This window comes from Epinephelus fuscoguttatus, linkage group LG11, assembly GCF_011397635.1.
Source record: "Epinephelus fuscoguttatus linkage group LG11, E.fuscoguttatus.final_Chr_v1".
NCBI lineage: Eukaryota > Metazoa > Chordata > Actinopteri > Perciformes > Serranidae > Epinephelus > Epinephelus fuscoguttatus.
Window position 1 is genome coordinate 38,193,387 of NC_064762.1, and position 20,126 is coordinate 38,213,512.

Below are 20,126 nucleotides of genomic sequence, written 5' to 3' on the forward strand. Positions count from 1 at the left end.
ATCATGTTTGTAATGTCCCTGTTGTGTCCACATCACAACTTTAACCTCATTAACACATATAACTCGGACGGACAACCGTCTGAGGCACACTAAATGCATTTGATTTAAATGGTCCTCAATCGTTTACATCGTGTTTTGCTCATTTTTCACATTTCATGATACCCCTTTTTCACCACGCTGCCATGTGATCACACAGAAAAAAAAGCTAGACAGAATAAAAATCAACAAGTGATTCTTACAGTTCTGTAAGCCACAACAGCTAGTAGCCTATACTTAAGGCCTTTCATTCAGTCTAGTGACTCTCTTTATGGCCATGTGAAGACAGCAGACATTCGTTCCATTTGCTCTCTGCCGTGTGACTGCCGTGATATTGCCTCTCAAGCCACAATTACAATCAGCACATCTGCTGGCAAACTTTGTGCAACAAGCCTTCACTGTTTTGAAATTACCACAGAAACTTTCGTGCACATCAACCTTGTCATTTGGATGAATTAATGTTGACAGGTTTGTTTGTTTGTTTACGTCATTTTTGCAACAAATTACTGGCTACACCTTTGGCACTTTGATGACAGAGCAAACATCTATTCACAAATTGACTGCATATCAATCCATGACAACCCAAACTTAGCAATATACTATATATTAACATAAATATGCTCCTCTGTGTGAGCAGTACACATTACTGCCCACAGAAAGGCACCTGTTGTTTACACTGTTTCTACAGGTTATGTTTTATATGGTGCTGCCTTTTACAGATGATTAAACAAATTATGTATGCACTGGGAAACCCTGATGAATTTTTATCTCACACCAATATGCCTCTACAAAGGCAAATCAAATGAATAGGTAATTTTATTGAAGCTGAGTTGACCGGTTAGGGAAAACAGTACAGCAGTTTGAGTGCTGTGATGTGTAAGGTTTAGGTAAAGTGCTGCATCATTTATAGAGGGATCGGCGTGCTGCATAAATCTCTCACACAGCATTAAGTCGACAGGTTCATTAATTATGAGGCCGATCAGCAGCGCGGACCATCAGATCCACTAACCTCTGTGTTGGGGAGCAGGCTGACCCACTTTCCTGACAGAGCTTTTCATCACCTCGTTTTTCATCAGCTCCACTGCCTGCCTGGGCAAGCTGGACTTTGTCAACTGTCTGAGACTTGATAAATTGTTAGAGGGGTGCTGATATTGTGCAGTGAATGAGTCAGTGTATGAGAGTGTATGTGGCTGGGTGGTGGTGCACAGGGCACAAAGGCTGACAGGCTGACAGATAGAAGGTAGACATTAACCGATTGGGTGACAACCCTGATGGGCTGGTTTGTGAAATCACCTCTTCTTCTGGAACACTATTGACATCACTAGAAAATACAGAAATATTCTTTATTTTGTCTAAGACCACAATAAGAAAACATTATCATAAAAACTAGCATTTGAACAGACACAACATTTGAAATTAATTGTAATCATACAATCCCATAGGTGACCAATAAGCTCCTTCAGAGGTGTACCCACAGCTCAGTAGTTTGCAGTTTATTTTGTAGGTAGGTACTGCAGGAGCCTAAATGCAATTTATTGATGGTTGGTTACAAGTGTTGGGCGAGTTACTCTCAAAATGTAAAATATTACATATTACTAGTTACCTTAATTTAAAGGAAATAAATTATTTTACAATATTACTCTCTGTGTAGAGTAATAACTTACTCACTACACTACTTTTGTGTTGCTTTCACCAAAATGCCCTCAGTAGGACTAACAGGCATTATAAAGGGTCATGTTGTTCACCAGCAGGTAATCAAAGCACAGAGGCTCCAGTTCATGACAGTTCATTTCAAATCCAGATCTGACCCATTCATGTACTCACATACAGTGGTGAAAAACATGATAAGGAATGGTTAAATAGCTTAGACCTTTTAAAATAAATGAATAGCCTCAGACACAGGGAGGGTCAGGCAGAGGATCAAAGTCTAATAAAAGCCTCAGTGTGTAAAAATGGTGAGTAACAGTGACATCAGCGGTCAAATTCTAGATTGCAGCGCTCACTTTTTCGAGTTTTTCAGGAGTATCTAGCGATGAGGTGAATATTTATTTAGGAATCTAAACCATGTTACGAAATGTTATAGTCTACCAGTGAGATATAGGTTATCTGTGAGATATATGTTAGGAGTGTTTTATTTCTAATTGTTTTGGTAACACGAGCAAACATTAGCACAGTAATGCTAAAATAACACGTTTTATGTGATAGTCACGGCACAGAGCGGCAAATATAGGTTGGTACAATTATAATATATGCATTTCCAGAGTGTTCTTCCACAGGACACAGGGAGATGAGGAAGAGGGAGAGGGAGAGGAGGAAGACCAGGGAGAGGAAGGGGGCGAGGGAGTAGAGGCGGTGCAGGAACGGCCAGGCAAAGAGATGTGTCTCGGCTACCCAGAGGGAAGAGGAGGAGGAGAGGGTGACAGCCTTCACAGCAGCGCGAGAGGAATCAACAGATTAGCCTGTAGGCTAGGCTAACCATTTAGCTGTAGCTCTGGGATAACTTTAGCCATGGCTAGGATAACGTTAGCACATAAACGTAGCCGTCACTTGAACTTAGACGAGAGGGAAAAGTAGTTGCAAACATGAATTACCTGTCTAGCAGAAAGCAGGCAACCTCCGCATCCCTTGTGAAATCCTTCTCCTTCAGGAGTTCTTTCCACCTGGAATAAGCAACGCCGATATTCACTCGCGTTTTGTCCCATCCTCGCTTATCTGATCTTTTTCTTTTATTTGGTGGCGTGGTTTCCCTCTTACGGGGCAAAACATATGTGTGCTCCTCCATTTAAAGTGCGACAGAATCATAAAAGTACAAAGCAGGTTCATGCAGAAGCGCTCCGGATTGATCTTCACCTTAAGCGTCTCCAGTGACGGCAAGTTCTGGGTAAACGTGAAAGGCGAAGCGTGTGTATCCCTTTCAGCCACTGTATTCAAATATGGCGACGCAAGAGGGCAGCCTCCAGCAGACCGTGCCCTGCCTGTGTATATATAGAGAAATCATTCTAAGCCTATGAGAAAGCCTCCATTTGTATGTGAATTGCATTACACTTTAGTAAATATATATTTATGAAAGCAATAGTTGATATTTGCTAATAAACAACCACGTACATTACACATTGTAACTTTAAGAGACATAGATAAATATATGTGGGCCTATGATATAACACACAATAAACAAACACTGAGGTTAGCACAACAAACAGAATGGTGTGTGACAAGTGCAAATTAATATGCCAGAGCTGGAAGACCCACCTGCCGGTTCCTGGTGTGACAGTCAGCTACAACAGCCCCGGGGAGAGAGTTATGCATAAGAACGGGACTGTGTGCCGGCCTTGCTCTGCAGTTGTAGGGGATGTGAATGTAAACACATCCAACATACACTAACTTCACTCAGGCCAGATGTACTGATCACTGGGACAAGGAAAAAACAAACTGGAGGCCAGCTCCTTATCCCCGCTGCTTTCAGGCATTCTTAGAACACAAAAGCAGAACAGGATACATTGTAGATGTTTCAGGTGTTTTAATGAAAACACACTGAACATGGTGACGCACAGTACCAGATGTGCCGATCACCAGCATTCTCTTGTAGCCTATAATGACATGACAACACACAATAGCCTTTGGGGGATGATTTTTGTGGTGGCACTCTGGCAGAAGTGGAGCGGTGTGGATCAGTGTGAATGAATGAAATATGAAAACAATAAAAGTTTATTTCAGGTGGTAATGTGTCATGTGACATTGTAAATGTTACAATATTACCCATACCCATACCTATATTACGTCATTATTGCTAAAAAGTAATACATTACTGTAACATGTGTTACCCCCAAGCACTGTTGGTTACCTATGGCTAACCAACAGTGCATAATTTAAATAATAATTTAAACAATAATTTAAATGGTTCATCGATCTAGAAGAAATATTTACAGGTTGATGTAGTTACAGCTCATATTTAGAATAATGACTGTGGAGAATTTAAAATGCATAACACTTATTTATAATTACATTTGTAACATTTGGGAATAGAAGATTATGATTGTTGCTTCCTAGTGCTGCCAAGGAGGATTAAAAAAGGAGAAGTCACAGCATCGTGTAATTTTACATCATTGGGGTACAACACATGCACAGTGAAATCTGGGTTGTACTTGCTGAAATGCTCAATGGCTGGCAAACTGTAACAGAGCATGGGGAACGATGGATTTGTTACACTGAGGTGTCCACAGTCAACCTTGAGTTAGAATATTGTTGTACAAAAAATAAACATGTGGGTGAGAATACAATTCTGTAATGTATATTGGCCAGCATCCAATTAAGGGTATCCAAAAGTTCTGTTCTGGCACCCAAAGGAGGCTAAAAAGAGCACACCCAATGAGCACCCGAGTGAACACCGTCCTTTTATTTCTAGCGCCGTCTACACCCTCCAACATCGCAGCTCCAGTTATATTACACATGTGTCACACCCCATAGCTCCCATGGGGTCAGAGAGTGTGATCCAGCCTTCTTTGAATAGCCTTGGTAACTGCGCTCCTTTAATTGCCCTTTTTATATGCTTGCCAGTAGGGAGTTCTCAGATGTGGTAATGAGAGGGCAATCAGATAAGTGGAAAGTGGAGTCACACTGTTTTTTGACCTCTCAAATCTTGTTTGATAACTTTGCACTTTTGGAATGTACAGTTGTACTGTACCAATTGATTTTTTGTACCAAAATAAACAGTTAAACTTTACCAAATGGTCCTGCAAATTTTTTGGAGTGGATTATAATAAGGGGGATTGTTCGAGCGTCAAGCTGACGCTATATTCATTGGAAACTTACAGCTAGATTAAAACTTTTTTCTGTGTCTTGAACAAGGCAGTGGTTAACATGTGACGAGGTTTAGGCACAAAAGCAGATTGGTTATCTTGTTTTGGCTTAAAATACCTGTTTTTGTTAGCCTGGAAATTCAGACTCAAATCTAGAAAGATTTAGAGTCCGACCCTCACCGATACACCCTTCCTACCCAAGTGGCGGCATTAACTGAGGCATTTCAAATGCTGCTGCATGCAATTGGATAGCACAATGGCCAATCAGAACAAAAAAGCAAAGGTTTCTAAGGCAGTCTTCTGTTCCTCTCTCAAGGAAAAATGTAAGTGTAGTTGGCTTAGCGTTTCATCCAAAGCTAAACTGAACGGACGCGGTCCTTCGGCAGCTGACATCTTGGCTGTTTACTTTTAGACTCCTATGGCACAGCCCGTTCGTCATCATGTTACGCCCGCCAAGAGCCTGCCTCTGTCAGATAGACTGATCTGATTGGTCTGATTGGCGATCCAGCGGGCTCTGCTCGCTGGGGCCAGATTCCCGTGCAGTGCAAATTCGAATTTGCTAGGGGCGCGGCATCTGGATTTCCAGGCTATGTTTGCCTCTAGTGTCCAACGCAAGGAAGTGCATTTCTTTAGGGATGGATTGAAACTTTTGATGGCTGAATGAAGCCTTATAAAGCATTTCCTTTATTTTCTGAGCCCACAAGATGGCGCTCTTTGTTTAAAGAGAGAGGCTCAAAAATAGCAATTCAGTGTGCTTTCAACCTTTTGTTGAACAGTTGCTGTAGCCACTTTGAGTAAATGTCAATTGATGATTGACTCCAAATGTGATCAGATTTACTGGAAAATATCCATAAATAAATGATAACAAAAGTAAATTAATCCTTTACCTTTCTAGGCATCCAAAACTTGCTTGAATTCCTGTTGCAAGAAGACAGCAGCAAAAAAAGTTGTAATTGGGTTACACATTTTAAAATTGTTTTCAACTTATTTTATAATTGTATTTTGTTTGTGTGTATTTTCTATTATTAAAGTTAAACAAAAAAGCCCAGTGTGTCTTTAACTCTTAAACATATTTAGTGAGAAAGACTTTTACGTTTGGTCAAGGAAATTACCAACCAAAATCAAGCAATAAATCACAGCAAAATCAAGAACAAGTCAACATTTAATTTTCATAATAATGCATCACTGACTATGGTGTGAAACTGAAATTTTCTTGGAAGCAAGTCAGTCCGTCTGTTTTTATTTTCCAAAGGTGATGTCCAATAGTGTCTGCAAGCCCTTTCTTACTGCAAAAAAATCCACCAACACCGGCCAACATCTGGTTTTTTGATGCAGGGGGAAAGGTTTTAATTGGCATCAGCGCAGACATTTCTCCAGTACAACGCTCGGGCTGACCTGCCTGCAGCCCATGAGTGTTCCCTATATTAAATAATAAGACACTCAGACAGCATCAAACAACGTCAAAATACGACCACTAAATGTACATTTTTTTTCGCACAGATAGGCTTGGATTGTTAGTATAATTATCTGACAACATAACAGAAAAGAGAAATGAATGTCTGTGTTTACCTTTAGCTGGATTCTGCTCTTCAGTTTCAACGAGCTCTGCGTCCATGTACTCAAATAAATTCAAATTAATACGGGTGGTCATCAAATTCAAATGGCTTATCCAGATCCAGTTGGTCAAAGTCGGGTAAAAATTCAGCCATGACTACTCCAAACAGAGTATCTCCTCACGTTTGGTAAGGTCACTCCTGCGGTAACTTCCTGCAACAACTCAACTCTCGTTAGACTTGAGATTTCAGAGCCAGACTTTCACTCTCTGAGTGAGTGTTTTGACATGCAACAACAAACATGTCTGAATTTTTAACTGATTTTGACCAACTGGATCTGGATAAGCCATTTGAATTTGATGACCGCCCGTATTTATTTGAAAAGAACTCACTGAAATTGAAGAGCGGACGAGGAGAGTGGGAGCAGTGTTACTTCTGTAGCACAATTGCAACAGGCAGAGGAACATGTCCGAATCCAGCTAAAGGTAAACACAGACGTTCATTTCTCCTTTCCGTTAGCGCAAGCACTCACAGGCTGCAGGCAGGTCAGCCCTAGTTTCATACTTGAGAAATGTCAAATATTGAACATCCTATCACTCATTTAGACAAAAGTAGATCGGAAAATAGGGCCCTTTAAACATTGATCTAAATTTACCTATGATTAAGTCCTGCCCTGAGCCAATCACAGTGCGTATAGCTATTCCCATACACTCGGACATTCTCTGCTTGGATATCCATTGAAATACATTACAGAAAGTCAGTTTTGTTCGGTTTTATGAGCTTTTTCAGAGATTTGAAGTTTAAAAATGGTCAAACGATGTGCATGGGGTACATGCAACTCCCACACAAGGTATCCTGAGAGGCTGGGCGACGAGGTGTATTTTTTACACTTTAAACCACATCTCAACCGAGAAAAGTGTCTCCTTTGGATAAAGTTGTGCGGTAGACCACAACATTAACTCAACGTGAATAAGATTAACAAGAATGTCTACATCTGTTCTAAGGTAAGTCAACATCGTGTTTGAGGCAACACATTGTCACTTTCCTGGAAAGAAATATAAAGTTATTTTTAACGTCTAGCTAATGTTAGCCTAACGTTAGCTCCTAGCTGCATCGTTCATCATGTCACCTTGTTTGCTGGGAGTTCATTAGCCTATTTTGTTCTAGTTTTGTACTTTGGTGATCGTACATCATTGTTAGCTGTTGTCCAAAGGGCTCTAGTTAAGCTAACGTTAACTTCTGGATCTTAGCTTCATTAATTTATCTGTAATCGCAGAGATAACAAAGGTTGGCAAACGTTACGCTGAATGATTCAATGTGAATACTGTAGCACCAAACTAACGGAGAGATACTCTTGGTAAAGATGGTAAAAAGGCTGTTATCCTTTTCTCCTATTCGGAGCCAAAAACCTTAACTTCAAAGGCACTTTATCTTGTTTTCTTGGTGACGGCAACGAGATGCGGTTCACAAGCGTACACTGTGACCTGTAAATTTTGGCTTGTAATTTAAGCTTTTCATTGAGCTTCTCAACAATAAAATGATGAATATATCCCTCCAATGCTTAGTTTAGGCCCTTTTGGTTACTTTCAATGACATCTGATTGTTATGTCCCCAAAAATCATCAATTCCCTCCTGTGAAATTCCGTGTACTGCAACACCTGCCACAGTGCCCGGTCACTGAATGTTGATATTTTGTCCGAGTGAGTGGAGGGGGGTATGGCTAGCCATAGGTCAATTATTTTGCACCCAGTTGGAGAGAGACTGAATAAGTAAGAGATAAAAAGAAGTAACCATTGTGAAGTTTTATTCCGTCTGTGCTGCTGTCTCATGGTGCTCTTTACTGTTCGCCTGTTCTCCAGCCTGTCCGTGATGTCGATGTGACACACCATAAAAAAACAAAAAGACAGACACAGAAAGTTATGTACTCATCTCCTGCAGAGCCTTGTACAAGGCTCTGCAGGAGATGAGTAGATCTGTACTGGCAATGGAAAAGGAGTCTACAGCCTATTTTTTTAGCATGATTTAAAATCCATGTACACACGCTAATTTTGGTGGAAACTGGATACAGGACAGCATTGTGCATTATTGTACTTTTAATGTTTTATATTCAGTTTTGCAACTGTTAATGTCATTTCACAAATAAGCTAATTTGTGATAATGTATTAAGCATTATAATAGTTTCTTTCATTAGTGTTTAAAGTTTACACTCACCGGCCGCTTTATTAGGTAGGCTGCACCTTACTAGTACCGGGTTGGACCCCGTTTTGCCTTCAGAACTGCCTTAATTCTTTGTGGCACAGATTCAACAAGGTGCTGGAAAAATTCCTCAGAGATGTTGCTCTATACTGACATGACAGCATCACACAGTTGCAGCAGATTTGTCAGCTGCACATCCATGATACAAATCTCCCATTCCACTACATACCGAAAGTGCTCTATTCGATTGAGATCTGGTGACTGTGGAGGCCATTGTAACCATCAGAAGATGGGCACACTGTGGTCATAAAGGGATGGACACGATCAGCAACAGTTCTCAGGTGGGCTGAGGCATTTAATTAATGCTCAGTTGGTACTGGTACTAAGGGGCCCAAAGTGTTTGAAGTGTGTGAATGCTTTCATTATGTTAACGCCAAATTTTGCCCCTACCATCTGAATGTTACAGAAGAAATCCAGACTCATCAGACCAGGCAACATTTTTCCAATCTTCCACTGTCCCATCTTGGTGAGCCCATGTAAATTGTAGCCTCAGTTTCGTGTTGTTGGTTCACAAATGGTCTTCTGCATACCTTGGTTGTAACAAGTTACTGTTGCCTTTCTCTCATCTTGAACCAGTCTGGCCATTCTCCTCTGACCTCTGACATCAACAAGGTATTTTCACCCAGAGAACTGCTGCTCACTGGATATTTGCTCTTTTTCGGACCATCCTCTGTAAACCCTTAAGATGGTTGTGGATGAAAATTCCAGTAGATCAGCAGCTTCTGAAATACTCAGACCAGCCCGTCTGGTACCAACAACCATGCTACATTCAAAGTCACTTAAATCACCTTTCTTCCCCATTCTAATGCTTAGTTTGAACTTCAGCAGGTCGGCTTGACCATGTCTACATGCCTTAAATGCCACGTGATTGGCTATTTACCTATTTTTGTAAATGAGCAGTTGAACAGGTGTACCTAATAAAGTGGCCAGTGAGTGTATGTGGAGCACACATTTGGAATGGTGATAATACTACTGGCAGGTGAAGTGATTAACATTGATCATCTTGTTACAATGCAAAGTTCTGCTGTGAAACTTTTGGCTCCTGGCATTCATGTGGATACCACTTGACACACAGCACCCAGAACAATGCGCCATGCCTCACAGGATTAGCCCAAAGTATGTGACGGACAACTCAACGCATCGACCTGGATTCCCCAGATCCCAATCTGACTGAGTATTCGTGCGATGTGCTGGTACCCCAGAGATACTCCCGATCCACAGTGGGGCCTTTTTTGGATCAGACTTGGCTCTGACATGTCAAGGCATGGACACGGGACCTCAGGGTTTGTGCTTTGGAGTCTGGCACTGGGGTGTTGGTGATAGATCCTTTGATACCTGTTGGTTGTGAGATGGGGTGCTGGCCCATCCCACTGATGCTCGATCAGATTGGGATCTGAGGAATTTGGAGGCCAGGTTGATGCCTTGCACTTTTTGTCATGTTCCTCAGGCTGTCTCTGAGCATTGCAGTGTTTGGATGAGTAAAGTGCTTCAAGTGGCATCCATATTAATGCCAGAACCGAAGGTTTCCCAGCGGAGCATGGCATTGTAACAAGATGGTCAGTATTGTTCATGTCATCTGCCAGTGTTTTTAATGTTTTGGCTGACTGGTGTAAGTTCTCATTATTCATGAGCTATACATTTTGAAAATAAAACCTGTAAGTCATAACTAAAGCTGACATAACATTGTATGTATGGAATTCTTTTGAAAAATGCACTTGGTTAGTGATATTTAAGTAAATTTTACTAATATGTGTATGAGGCAATACATTGTTTGCAGCCAGATGAATCTATCACAGCCATGTTTATATATCAAAACATAATTTTGGGTATATTATAAACCAAAGTCTCTCTCTCTCTCTCTCTCTCTTTATGCATGTAAGGATTTGTATAAGTACATGTATATATTGTTCATATTATTTCATTTTATTCTGTTCCCATTTAGATATTTGTGTATATGTTCTATGTGTGTGTGGCGTTCAGTGACTACAACTTGCAATTTAATGTGAAACCCTGTCTTGTAAAATGATGAATAAATGAATAAATGTACATCTGTAAAATTGCAGACTGTGCTTGTAAGTGTGTTTACACAAATGTACTCAGTTTCTTGAGTCACCTAACACTGTTCTCCTCCTTTTCCTTGTTGTTATTATTACACTCAGCCCTGCTGTCATAAGCAGCCATCACAGGTTAAAAGTTCACAGTCAGCGGGAACATCATTACACATCAATTTCAATTTCCTCTCTGTAAAAGATAACCTCTGTGTAAATGCTGTCTCGCCTCTTACCAGCCTATAACTGAGAGGTGATGCACTATTCAGGCTTCACTGAGAGCTCAGTCATGCAAAAAACATGCTTTCTACAGGGAGGGGAGGGAAACCCAAAATAGGGCATGCATATGAAATCCATTCATATTGATGAATGTATCAACGGGCACACTACAGACTTGCTGATACTGATTTGTGACTCACATGTTCAGTATCCAGCCTCCAAGCATGAAGGGGGACTGCCTATTGTTTTGACAGCTCATGATGCCGAAGCCCCAATAGTCCAAAAAATGCCCCACTGGAAGAAAAGCCCATTTGTCTGACAGCATGTTATCCCAAAAACAAACAGACAATGCTGCAAAGGGACATTTCTCCAATGGCCCTCTCTCAAACGGTAGCACATAGCTAATTATTATGCGGAATGAGAAAGTATGACCCGCCCTACACTGCCTCTGACTGGCCAATTCTCGTTTCCTTCATTGGCTGGGTTGTAGGGATAGACCGATATGTATTTTTTAGGGCCGATGCCAATACCGATTTTTTTTCCATCACCCTTAGCCGATGACCGATTATGGACTGCCAATTTTCTTGAGCCTATATTTGGGGCCGATACTGCTTTTGCTCCCTCAATTTACATAAAAAAAATGACACAATGATAACAAATATTACAGCTCTCAAGTTTAAAATAAGAAACATTTATTGAACAGTAAAAAATACTAAAACAAGATGGAAAGTTGAGGTACAACAGGTAGAATATTATTATTATTATTATTATAATACATACATACAAATAAAAAAAAGAGTTCAGTGCTCTTAAATCTTCCAGTAATGTCTTTATAAAATAAACAAATATTTAAGCTGAAGCATAAATAAAACAACAACTACTGTACACAGTAGGATTCAACAGCTTTGTTCAACTTAACCACATACTTTCAAATGAAAAAAAGTGCCAGGGAAAAATAAATCCGCAAACCCACGCGCATATCGGCTGATGCCGATACAAGTAAAAAACTCAAATATCGGCCCGATATATCGGCCAGCCGATGTATTGGTCTATCCTTACTGGGTTGGTCAGGTTTAGACATGATAAGCCAGATTTCTATTTTTTTTTTAATATATTTTTTAGGGCATTTTTTGCCAGGACAGTGAAGCATGAAGGGGGAGAGAAAGAGGCAGAGACATGCAGCAAAGGGCCACAGGCTGGACTGGAACCTGGGTCGCTGCGGCAACAGCCTTGTACATCGGGCGCCTGCTGTACCACTAAGCCACCGACACCCCGCAGATTTCTACCTTTGCATCAAATCAAGACTGTACTGATGGGCTGTGTGTAGATGCACACCCTACGCTGTAGCCCAGTGTGCACCTCCCCACCTTTCCTAAGTGTCGAGGCATCACAGACGTATGCCTCTAGTTTCCCGGCACGGCGCAGGGTGGTGCAGGGTGGCGAACCCCGCACAGAGCTGGTTTCGAGCAGCGCAACCTGAGGCGCGCTCAGTTTGGTAGTTTGGCAGGTGCGCTGAGATGGGTGTGGCGGCGCAGCAGGGGGAGGTGTCGACAGATCTTGGCGCAGTGACAGTTTCGTGCCAAAAGGCTTCGCCGAAGGTGCGCTAAAAGCTCGCCAGCTGAAACCAGGTCTACTGTCAGCACAGGCGGAGCGCAGCCGGTGTAAGCCGAAGTTTGGCTGACCGCCGGACAGTACGTACACGTCACCAAAACCTCACAGGCAGGTTTCCAGAATATCAGGCACATTAACAATGCAATAAATAGCCACAAAACCACTATTCAATGCAACTATCTGCAATCAGCACATAAATCCCACAGCCACAACATCAGATAGGGAGTATATATTCAGCACCTGTCATCTTAGAAAAGTCAAAAGAAAAAGAAACAGTGAGACTGCGAGAGAGAAAGAGAGAGTGCGAGCGCACGAGAGAAACGCAACATTGATTTACAATTGTGGTGACCTCCTCCCAGGCTACCTTTGCATCACAGCCCGTGGAGGTCTGCTCGCAGTTCCGTATATTCGGACACTGCGAGCAGACCTCCCGGACCAAAACATCAGTTTCAGTAATTTATAAACATCAGTATTTTTATAAGCTGAAACCATTCTCCTCAGTCAAAGCAACATATTTCTTTAATCTTTCATTGTGAAGACAATAAAGCCCCCACAAAATGGCATTTTAAGTCTTATGTGATTTATCCTGGCATCATATGAGTAGAGAAGCCTGCTAGCCACTAGGCTAATTTATACAATGTAAAATGCCATAGGCTTGTGCTAAAAAGCACAATAATAATAAGCATGTTGAATCTGTGGGAAATATATGTCTAGTATAAGATTATTGGACTGTCAGTGAACCTCATGAATTATGACTGAGCCAAATTTTATAACGTTATCATTGTTAAATGTTTCCAACTTTTTTGATTTATTACGTACGTACTTGTATTTTGTATTTTTATGACTGACATTTTGAAGCTGTGCCCTCTCCAGACATGCTGATCAAAAGAGTTCTGGTCTGTTACTTCACTCTGAAATTACTACTTTCATTCAACAATTTCCCCCCAGGGATCAATACAGTATCTCTGATTCTGATTGTGTGCAACTGGTCATTAGTCAGCAAGATTTCACTGGAAAGAAAAAAAGTGAAACTGTGCCTTGTCAAAATAAATCAAAACCTATATGAATGGCCCATGTGGGAAGTTAATTTGAAAAGGCAGACAGAGAAGCAGGACACCCTCAGCAGTCAGACAGGAGTCATGTTACCAACCAATCACAGCCAACAGATATCTTTCTCCTCTTCTGAAAATATTCAGTCTGAGATAAGCACGGCAGAGTTGATCATTTTAGTAAAGAGCTGCCAGAGCTTTACATCTGTGCTATGGACGATAGGCCTACACACTTACAAACAGCGCCTGGAAGAAAATCAGCTCCGCACTCAGGATTTCAGGTAAATAGGCTATACGATGCTTGTTAAGGTCGCTCCGCAACCTCAGATCTTCCACCGTGTTCTTGAAAGCTGGCATAAAAAAGTTACTAAAGTAGCACCAGTGCCCGATCTCGTGTTTTCCAGGCGATTAAGGATGTGGTGTTTGTACGGCCCCTAATTTACAGGGCTTGTACCTGCAGTTATTTCTCAGGCAAGTTAATAACATGTCAGGCAGGAAAAATCAAAATTGTGGGATAATTTTGAAAAGGGGAAGGGCAAACAGTGATATATAAACTCTGCAGGCAAATATCTGTCTATCATTTGTCAACTGCAAACTCTCAGGCGGCTCTCTCAGTGTGTGACATGCACTTTTAGATAAAATATAGGTATATTAGCTGTAGCTAGCTATATTAATTAAGGTTCATTAGTCAAGTTTTGTATTCCTCTGTAATGTAGCAAAGTGTTAACAATGTTACTTATCATATTCTTTCTCAGACCTTAACTCAAACCATTATGTTGCCCTGCCTAAAATATATAATTCAATAATAAAATTTATACATAAACATGCAGGGGACTAGTTGCCTAATAGCCCTAAATGAACAGTATTGGTCGACTAGGAAAATTCTTTGTCGGTAGCAGCACTACATTTAAGCCATGTTTAATGTGTGTTTTTGGTGTGTTTTGAATTAATCAAACTTTACAGCACTTCACAAAAATCCCACTGCTGACTGGCATTTTACAGATGAAACTCCAGACCAAGTGCGTATGCTATGGTGTAGGCTCTGCGCATAGAGCTGACGAAAGACTACAAATCCGCCTTAACCTTTTCAAAGCTAAGCCTATTAGGCCTCTGCACGAAAATTGCATATCCATAATGAAATGAATATATATCTGCAACCACAAAGTCCTACAAGGGAACACTTGTGAGATTTGTTAAGATGTGTAAATATCAGTATATGTGTTATATGTGAAAAGTAAATGAAGATGGCACACAGTACAAATGAAACATTTTGAGGTTCGCCTAAAAAAAACAAAAACAAAAAAAAACATTTCAGGATGAGTATCCCTTTGGAATGATGCAACTGCAGCTCTAAACCTCTAAATCATAGTACATTATGTGAACATTAACTCTGCAAAGGTTGATTCTGATAAAGTGAAGCAGAGAGGAGAACATATGGAGCAGCATGGAACAACATGGAGCAGAGAGCATGAGAGGTTTTAGTACAGAAAATTCAGGCGAGCTCTCCAAAATTGTACCATGTTTGCATGTGATTTTTGTCATGTACAATCCTACGTGTTGTCCTAATGATGTTTAAGGTATACACATAGAACTGTCCGTTTCGTTTTTTCCTGTATTTCCCACTCCAGACTGACCAATACACACCTACTACATTTGAAACTGATTTTCTATTCTGAGCTTTGGAGGCTGGTATCTCCATGACGCTATACCCACCAAAACGAGATTGACAGCACTGTAAGCCAATCAGAGTCAGCAGAACATGTCGTGGGGAGATGTCGGCTGCTGTGAGTGATCACTGTTATGCTTCACCCGGAACCTCCGGCCGTCAAGTTTTCCGCCCGGATTCATTTGAATGACGGATAACATGTTGGTCAGCAGGAATGAAGCATGATTTAACGGCAGAATGAGCTTTTCATGCAAAAGATATTACAAATATATTTTGGCGAAAAGATTTCTGTTGTTCTTTGGCCTGTAGCTCTCTGATGGGCGCTCTCTAACGTGCTTTGGCACATATGTGTGGAAACAGCAGAGTCTCAGCTTTCATTTGAGATGAAAGGCGTGTGTTTTGAATAACGCATGGTCGAGTTAGAGCCCGAAATATACCGAGTGGGTCAGGATATCGGTGCTGTATAGAGTTTGTTGCTGTTTATTTAGTTGTTGTTTGAGCTGTGTTTGGGGCATGTAAAAATGTTTTTCACGGCCTTGTAGCCCAGGTTCTGCTGTTTATTTTGATGTGCAACATCACTATATTCTTCGTAATCAGTGTATTGTTTCACACTGTGCTTGCAAAGTCGCTCTCAATTGGGGTCGCCCCCAACTGGGGGACTTTCGGGCTTAACAGGTGGTTACACCAAACTGACATGAAAGCACTAATGAAGATGAAGGTCGTTGCCTCATGTTGCCTGTGTCTCAGTCAAAAGAACAGCCAGCCAACAAACATGTGCGTTCTGTGCCTGCCTGAGAGGAAATGATTCCTCATACTAGCAGGCAAGGAAAACTGGTAGACAAACAGGACCTATTGAAGACACTATGTATGCTACGTAAACATGGAATCAGGCACATGGTAGATGTAAAACTGAATATCATTTTAGTGGATGAGAGCAGGATGGTAAAACTAGGTGAGGCCAGCAGAGAATACCAGCGACAGTAATGGTAAACGGCACCGCTCTTCAAAGTTAAATTATATTAACTTTTTGCCATCCTCTGAAATGGAATTTACAATCAGATGTTAAGCAGCTGCTTCACACAAAGAGACAACATGTGTGAGCTGGACAATTACTGGATATTACTAGAATAATTATAATTTATAAATTCATTTAACATGTTTTATTCCATTCTATGTAAACAATATAGTGTCATCAGGGCACCGTAAGTTTATGGTGTGTTTTTCTCGTGCCATCCAGAAGGTGTTGTCCGTGTTCCGTTTACCATCTGCTGTGTGCTGTAATTCGACTTTTTAAAATCACTAGTTGTGTTTAAAATATTTATCATATCCTCCTACTTTTTATGTGGAACTCTGAGAGGCAAAATACCCCTTTCCAGTTTTTTTTTTTTTTTTTAGATGTTTTTATTTTTTTTATTTTTATTTTTTTTACTTTTCAGCTCTTTAGCTTTGAAAACAGGGCAGGGGAAAACTTCAGTGCTCACAGCTATTAAGCTCTTCAGACACATTTAATAGCTTTAAATGATCGTATTTCTTCTCTCACACAATGCAGCTTTCTACAGAGCCCAGGAAGGGGCACGAAGGGACAAAAAATCACATGGTTAAAAAAAAAAAAAAAAAAAAAAAAAGATTTACTTTTGTGAGAAAAATGTCTTTTAGCTTAAAAGAAACAGGGTTAAGGCTTATTTATACTCCCTTTACATTTGGAAATAGACTAGTCTGTTTCAAACTTTGTAAATGCCGCCCTCACACTTCCTTTATGATGGCATAAATACAGCCAATAGATGGCACTAGAAGGCAAAAGTTTCATACAACAACAAACAAGGCGATGGTGAAGGGATCTGCACAGCCATATTATACATCCCAACGTGTGGACAGAGAATTCTATCCACTAATCTCACTATATATTACTACATATAGTTATATATTACAGATTGATTCTGTTCCATCATTGTTTAAATTTCTTCATCATCTCCTACAATTGTATCTCGTTTGAACTACGCTACACTGCCTCCATGATCTCTGGTGGTACTGCTCCATTTCGACTTTACATTTGTATCCATGAGCTCTCAGAAAACTTGCACAAATATGGACGAACTGAACACAGAATACAGATAGAAGGCTTTGTCTGTCAGCATCTCTGTAGCTAACCACTAGTGATGGCCTCATGAAGCCTCATGAAGCATTTTCTTTATTTTCTGAGCCCACTAGATGGCACTCTTGGTTTAAAGAAAGAGGCTATTCAGTGTATTTGAAACTTTTGTTGAAGAAAAAGCGCCTTCTAGTGGGCTCAGAAAATAAAGAAAATGATTCATAAGGCTTCATTTGGCCATCACTACTTTTTGTTGAGCAAAAGTTTGAAAGCACACTGAATTGCTATTCTTTGAGCCTCTCTCTTTAAACCAAGAGCGCCATCTAGTGGGCTCAGAAAATACAGAATATGCTTCAGGAGGCTTCATGAGGCCATCACTACTAACCACAACAATGGAACACACCGAGGGGTCGTTCAGAGTAATGTAGAGAATAATATTAATTTATTCATTATCTGTAACTGTTTATCCTGTTGAGGGTTGCCAGACCATCACAAGGCTGACCTATGGAGACATGCAAACTCCACAAAGAAGGGCCCCATCCGACCAGCAGGTTCCAGCCCAGGACCCTCTTGCTGTGGGGCCACAGGGCTAATCACTGCATCACCAAATGGTGTATGGCATAAACAGAAAGTGTAATAAACATTAGGAGGTATGAAAAGTATTAACAGTGTGTATAAATACAATAATACACTATCAATACAGTATGAAGATGGTAGGTTATGCAGGTACCAGTATAAGGTGTATAGTGCAGAGTGCAATCACAGAACACAACATTTATGGTATACACTGTGTTCTACAGTCATGCTGTTTCAATTAAATATCATTTATGAATGATCTATAGGAAAGTTTCTAGTCATATTACAACAGAAAATTCACATCAACCTGATTTCGTCATCTAAATATTTCAAACACTGACATTTCCATTGTGGCTGCAGATGTTGCAAACAGTCCCTTATAGCTTTAAAAATTAATCAGAGACATGACGCTGAATGAATTATAAAAAGAAACCACAAAGATCATCCACACAATTATGAAATGTACTGTTGAGTCTTTTGCAGTGGTCATATGAGGTCTCTTTAATGGTAACAATGTGCATGTAGGCTTGGAAACATCAGCTGTTTGTAGTCTGCAGCCTTTAATAATCCAGACCTTGATGCTGAGCTGTAGGGCAGAAAAGAAGAAGAATTTTGTCATTTGGCTCAGGAGCAGACTCTCGAATGTTGGCCTTTAACGTAATCTGTGTAGTAAGCATTCATCCAACATGAATGGAATTCGTAAGGCTAGAAAAGGTCACGGTCAGTACAGAACAAGATCAAAGAGGACATTTACATCCAACACCAGAGATCCTCTTTGAGCGGAGAATGTGATTACCACCTGTTTTTATGAGACAAGTTCGTTATAGGTCATGTTATGATAACTGAAGCAACACTATAACAACTGACTGACCAAGAGATCCAATTAAGTTGTCAATGTCATGAATACATTTTCATGTCTAGACAACATTGTGCTAACAAGTGAGAACTAATATACTGAATTACCGATGTCCAGATTAAGTGTTTTGACTTTGATTGCAATCTGAGTCCTGTATAACTGAGTATGTGCTGACACCAAGTATAAAGGCAGAGAATAGAGTCTGTTCTCACTACAAGAACAACAATACCGTCACTTAGTCATGCCCATCAGAGTGTGATTTCGACCCAGAAGGTAGCCTTTAGCACCTTAATGTGACACACGGTATTTCAACCAACTCCAGTGTAAACCCATCTGCAGCAATATTTGATGCTGATAGCAACTGATGTAGTATTAAGAGTATTATTATTAATTAGTATTATTAAGAGTATTAGGGTGGGAAGTAGGGGGGTTTGGACTTTCACCGGGGAGTCTGCAGTTTGTTTTTCTTGTGAAACCAAAGGTCAGTGTTGTTTTAATGTAATGTTAGGCAATTTCTGTACAGGCGTCACACACTGACGTCACTCACATGATGCCATGTCGAGATATGGTGTGCAACGTACCCTTGGTGTCTGTTTTCAAATACACGTTAATTTTCACAGGAAATGTACAGTCTGCATACAGTCTCTTTTAAAATAAATACACTACGTCAGTACAATACCACAAATCGACATTTCTTTCCTTCAATAACAAACGCATGTGGTTGGGTTTATGAAAAAAAGAACAGGGTTTGGCTTTACTTTCATACCAGAAGTGAACACTGGCCTCCAGGGTGAAAGTCGGTGATTGTTGGACCTATCCACCACCCTTTTGTTGCTGTCTCGCCACATTTCCCCCTGGTCAGGTGCTGTTAAAAAATAACAGCAACCAGCCGTGCATCATGCCAACGTCAAAGAACGGCTTGTATCGCTGGTGTCTGATGCCAGAAGTCACTGACCCAGTGCCAGTATTCCTTAAGTTTAGGCAACAAAAAGCATGTGGTTAGGGTTAAAAAAAAACATCAAAGTTTGGCTCAAGCTAAGTTTCTTACTTACGTCATGAAACATCATGTGACATATGTTATGTCACATACATCACTACCACTGCGTGCCACACATACTAACAGACTATACAGTGATTAAAATAACTCTACTGACATCTGGTTTCACACGGGACACAAACAGTGGGCTCCCAGGTGAAAATCCAGAGTTTGAATAAGGAGGCAACTGAACACTATAGTTAGAAACACAGTTCACACTGTGATTTTCACTTACAGTGCTCGACAGTGCGAGCGTTTCACTTGCAAAAAATATTTAGGGGCACATGCGCGCATAAAAAAACTCAGCCGAAGCAGCCTATATTTTTGTCAATAAA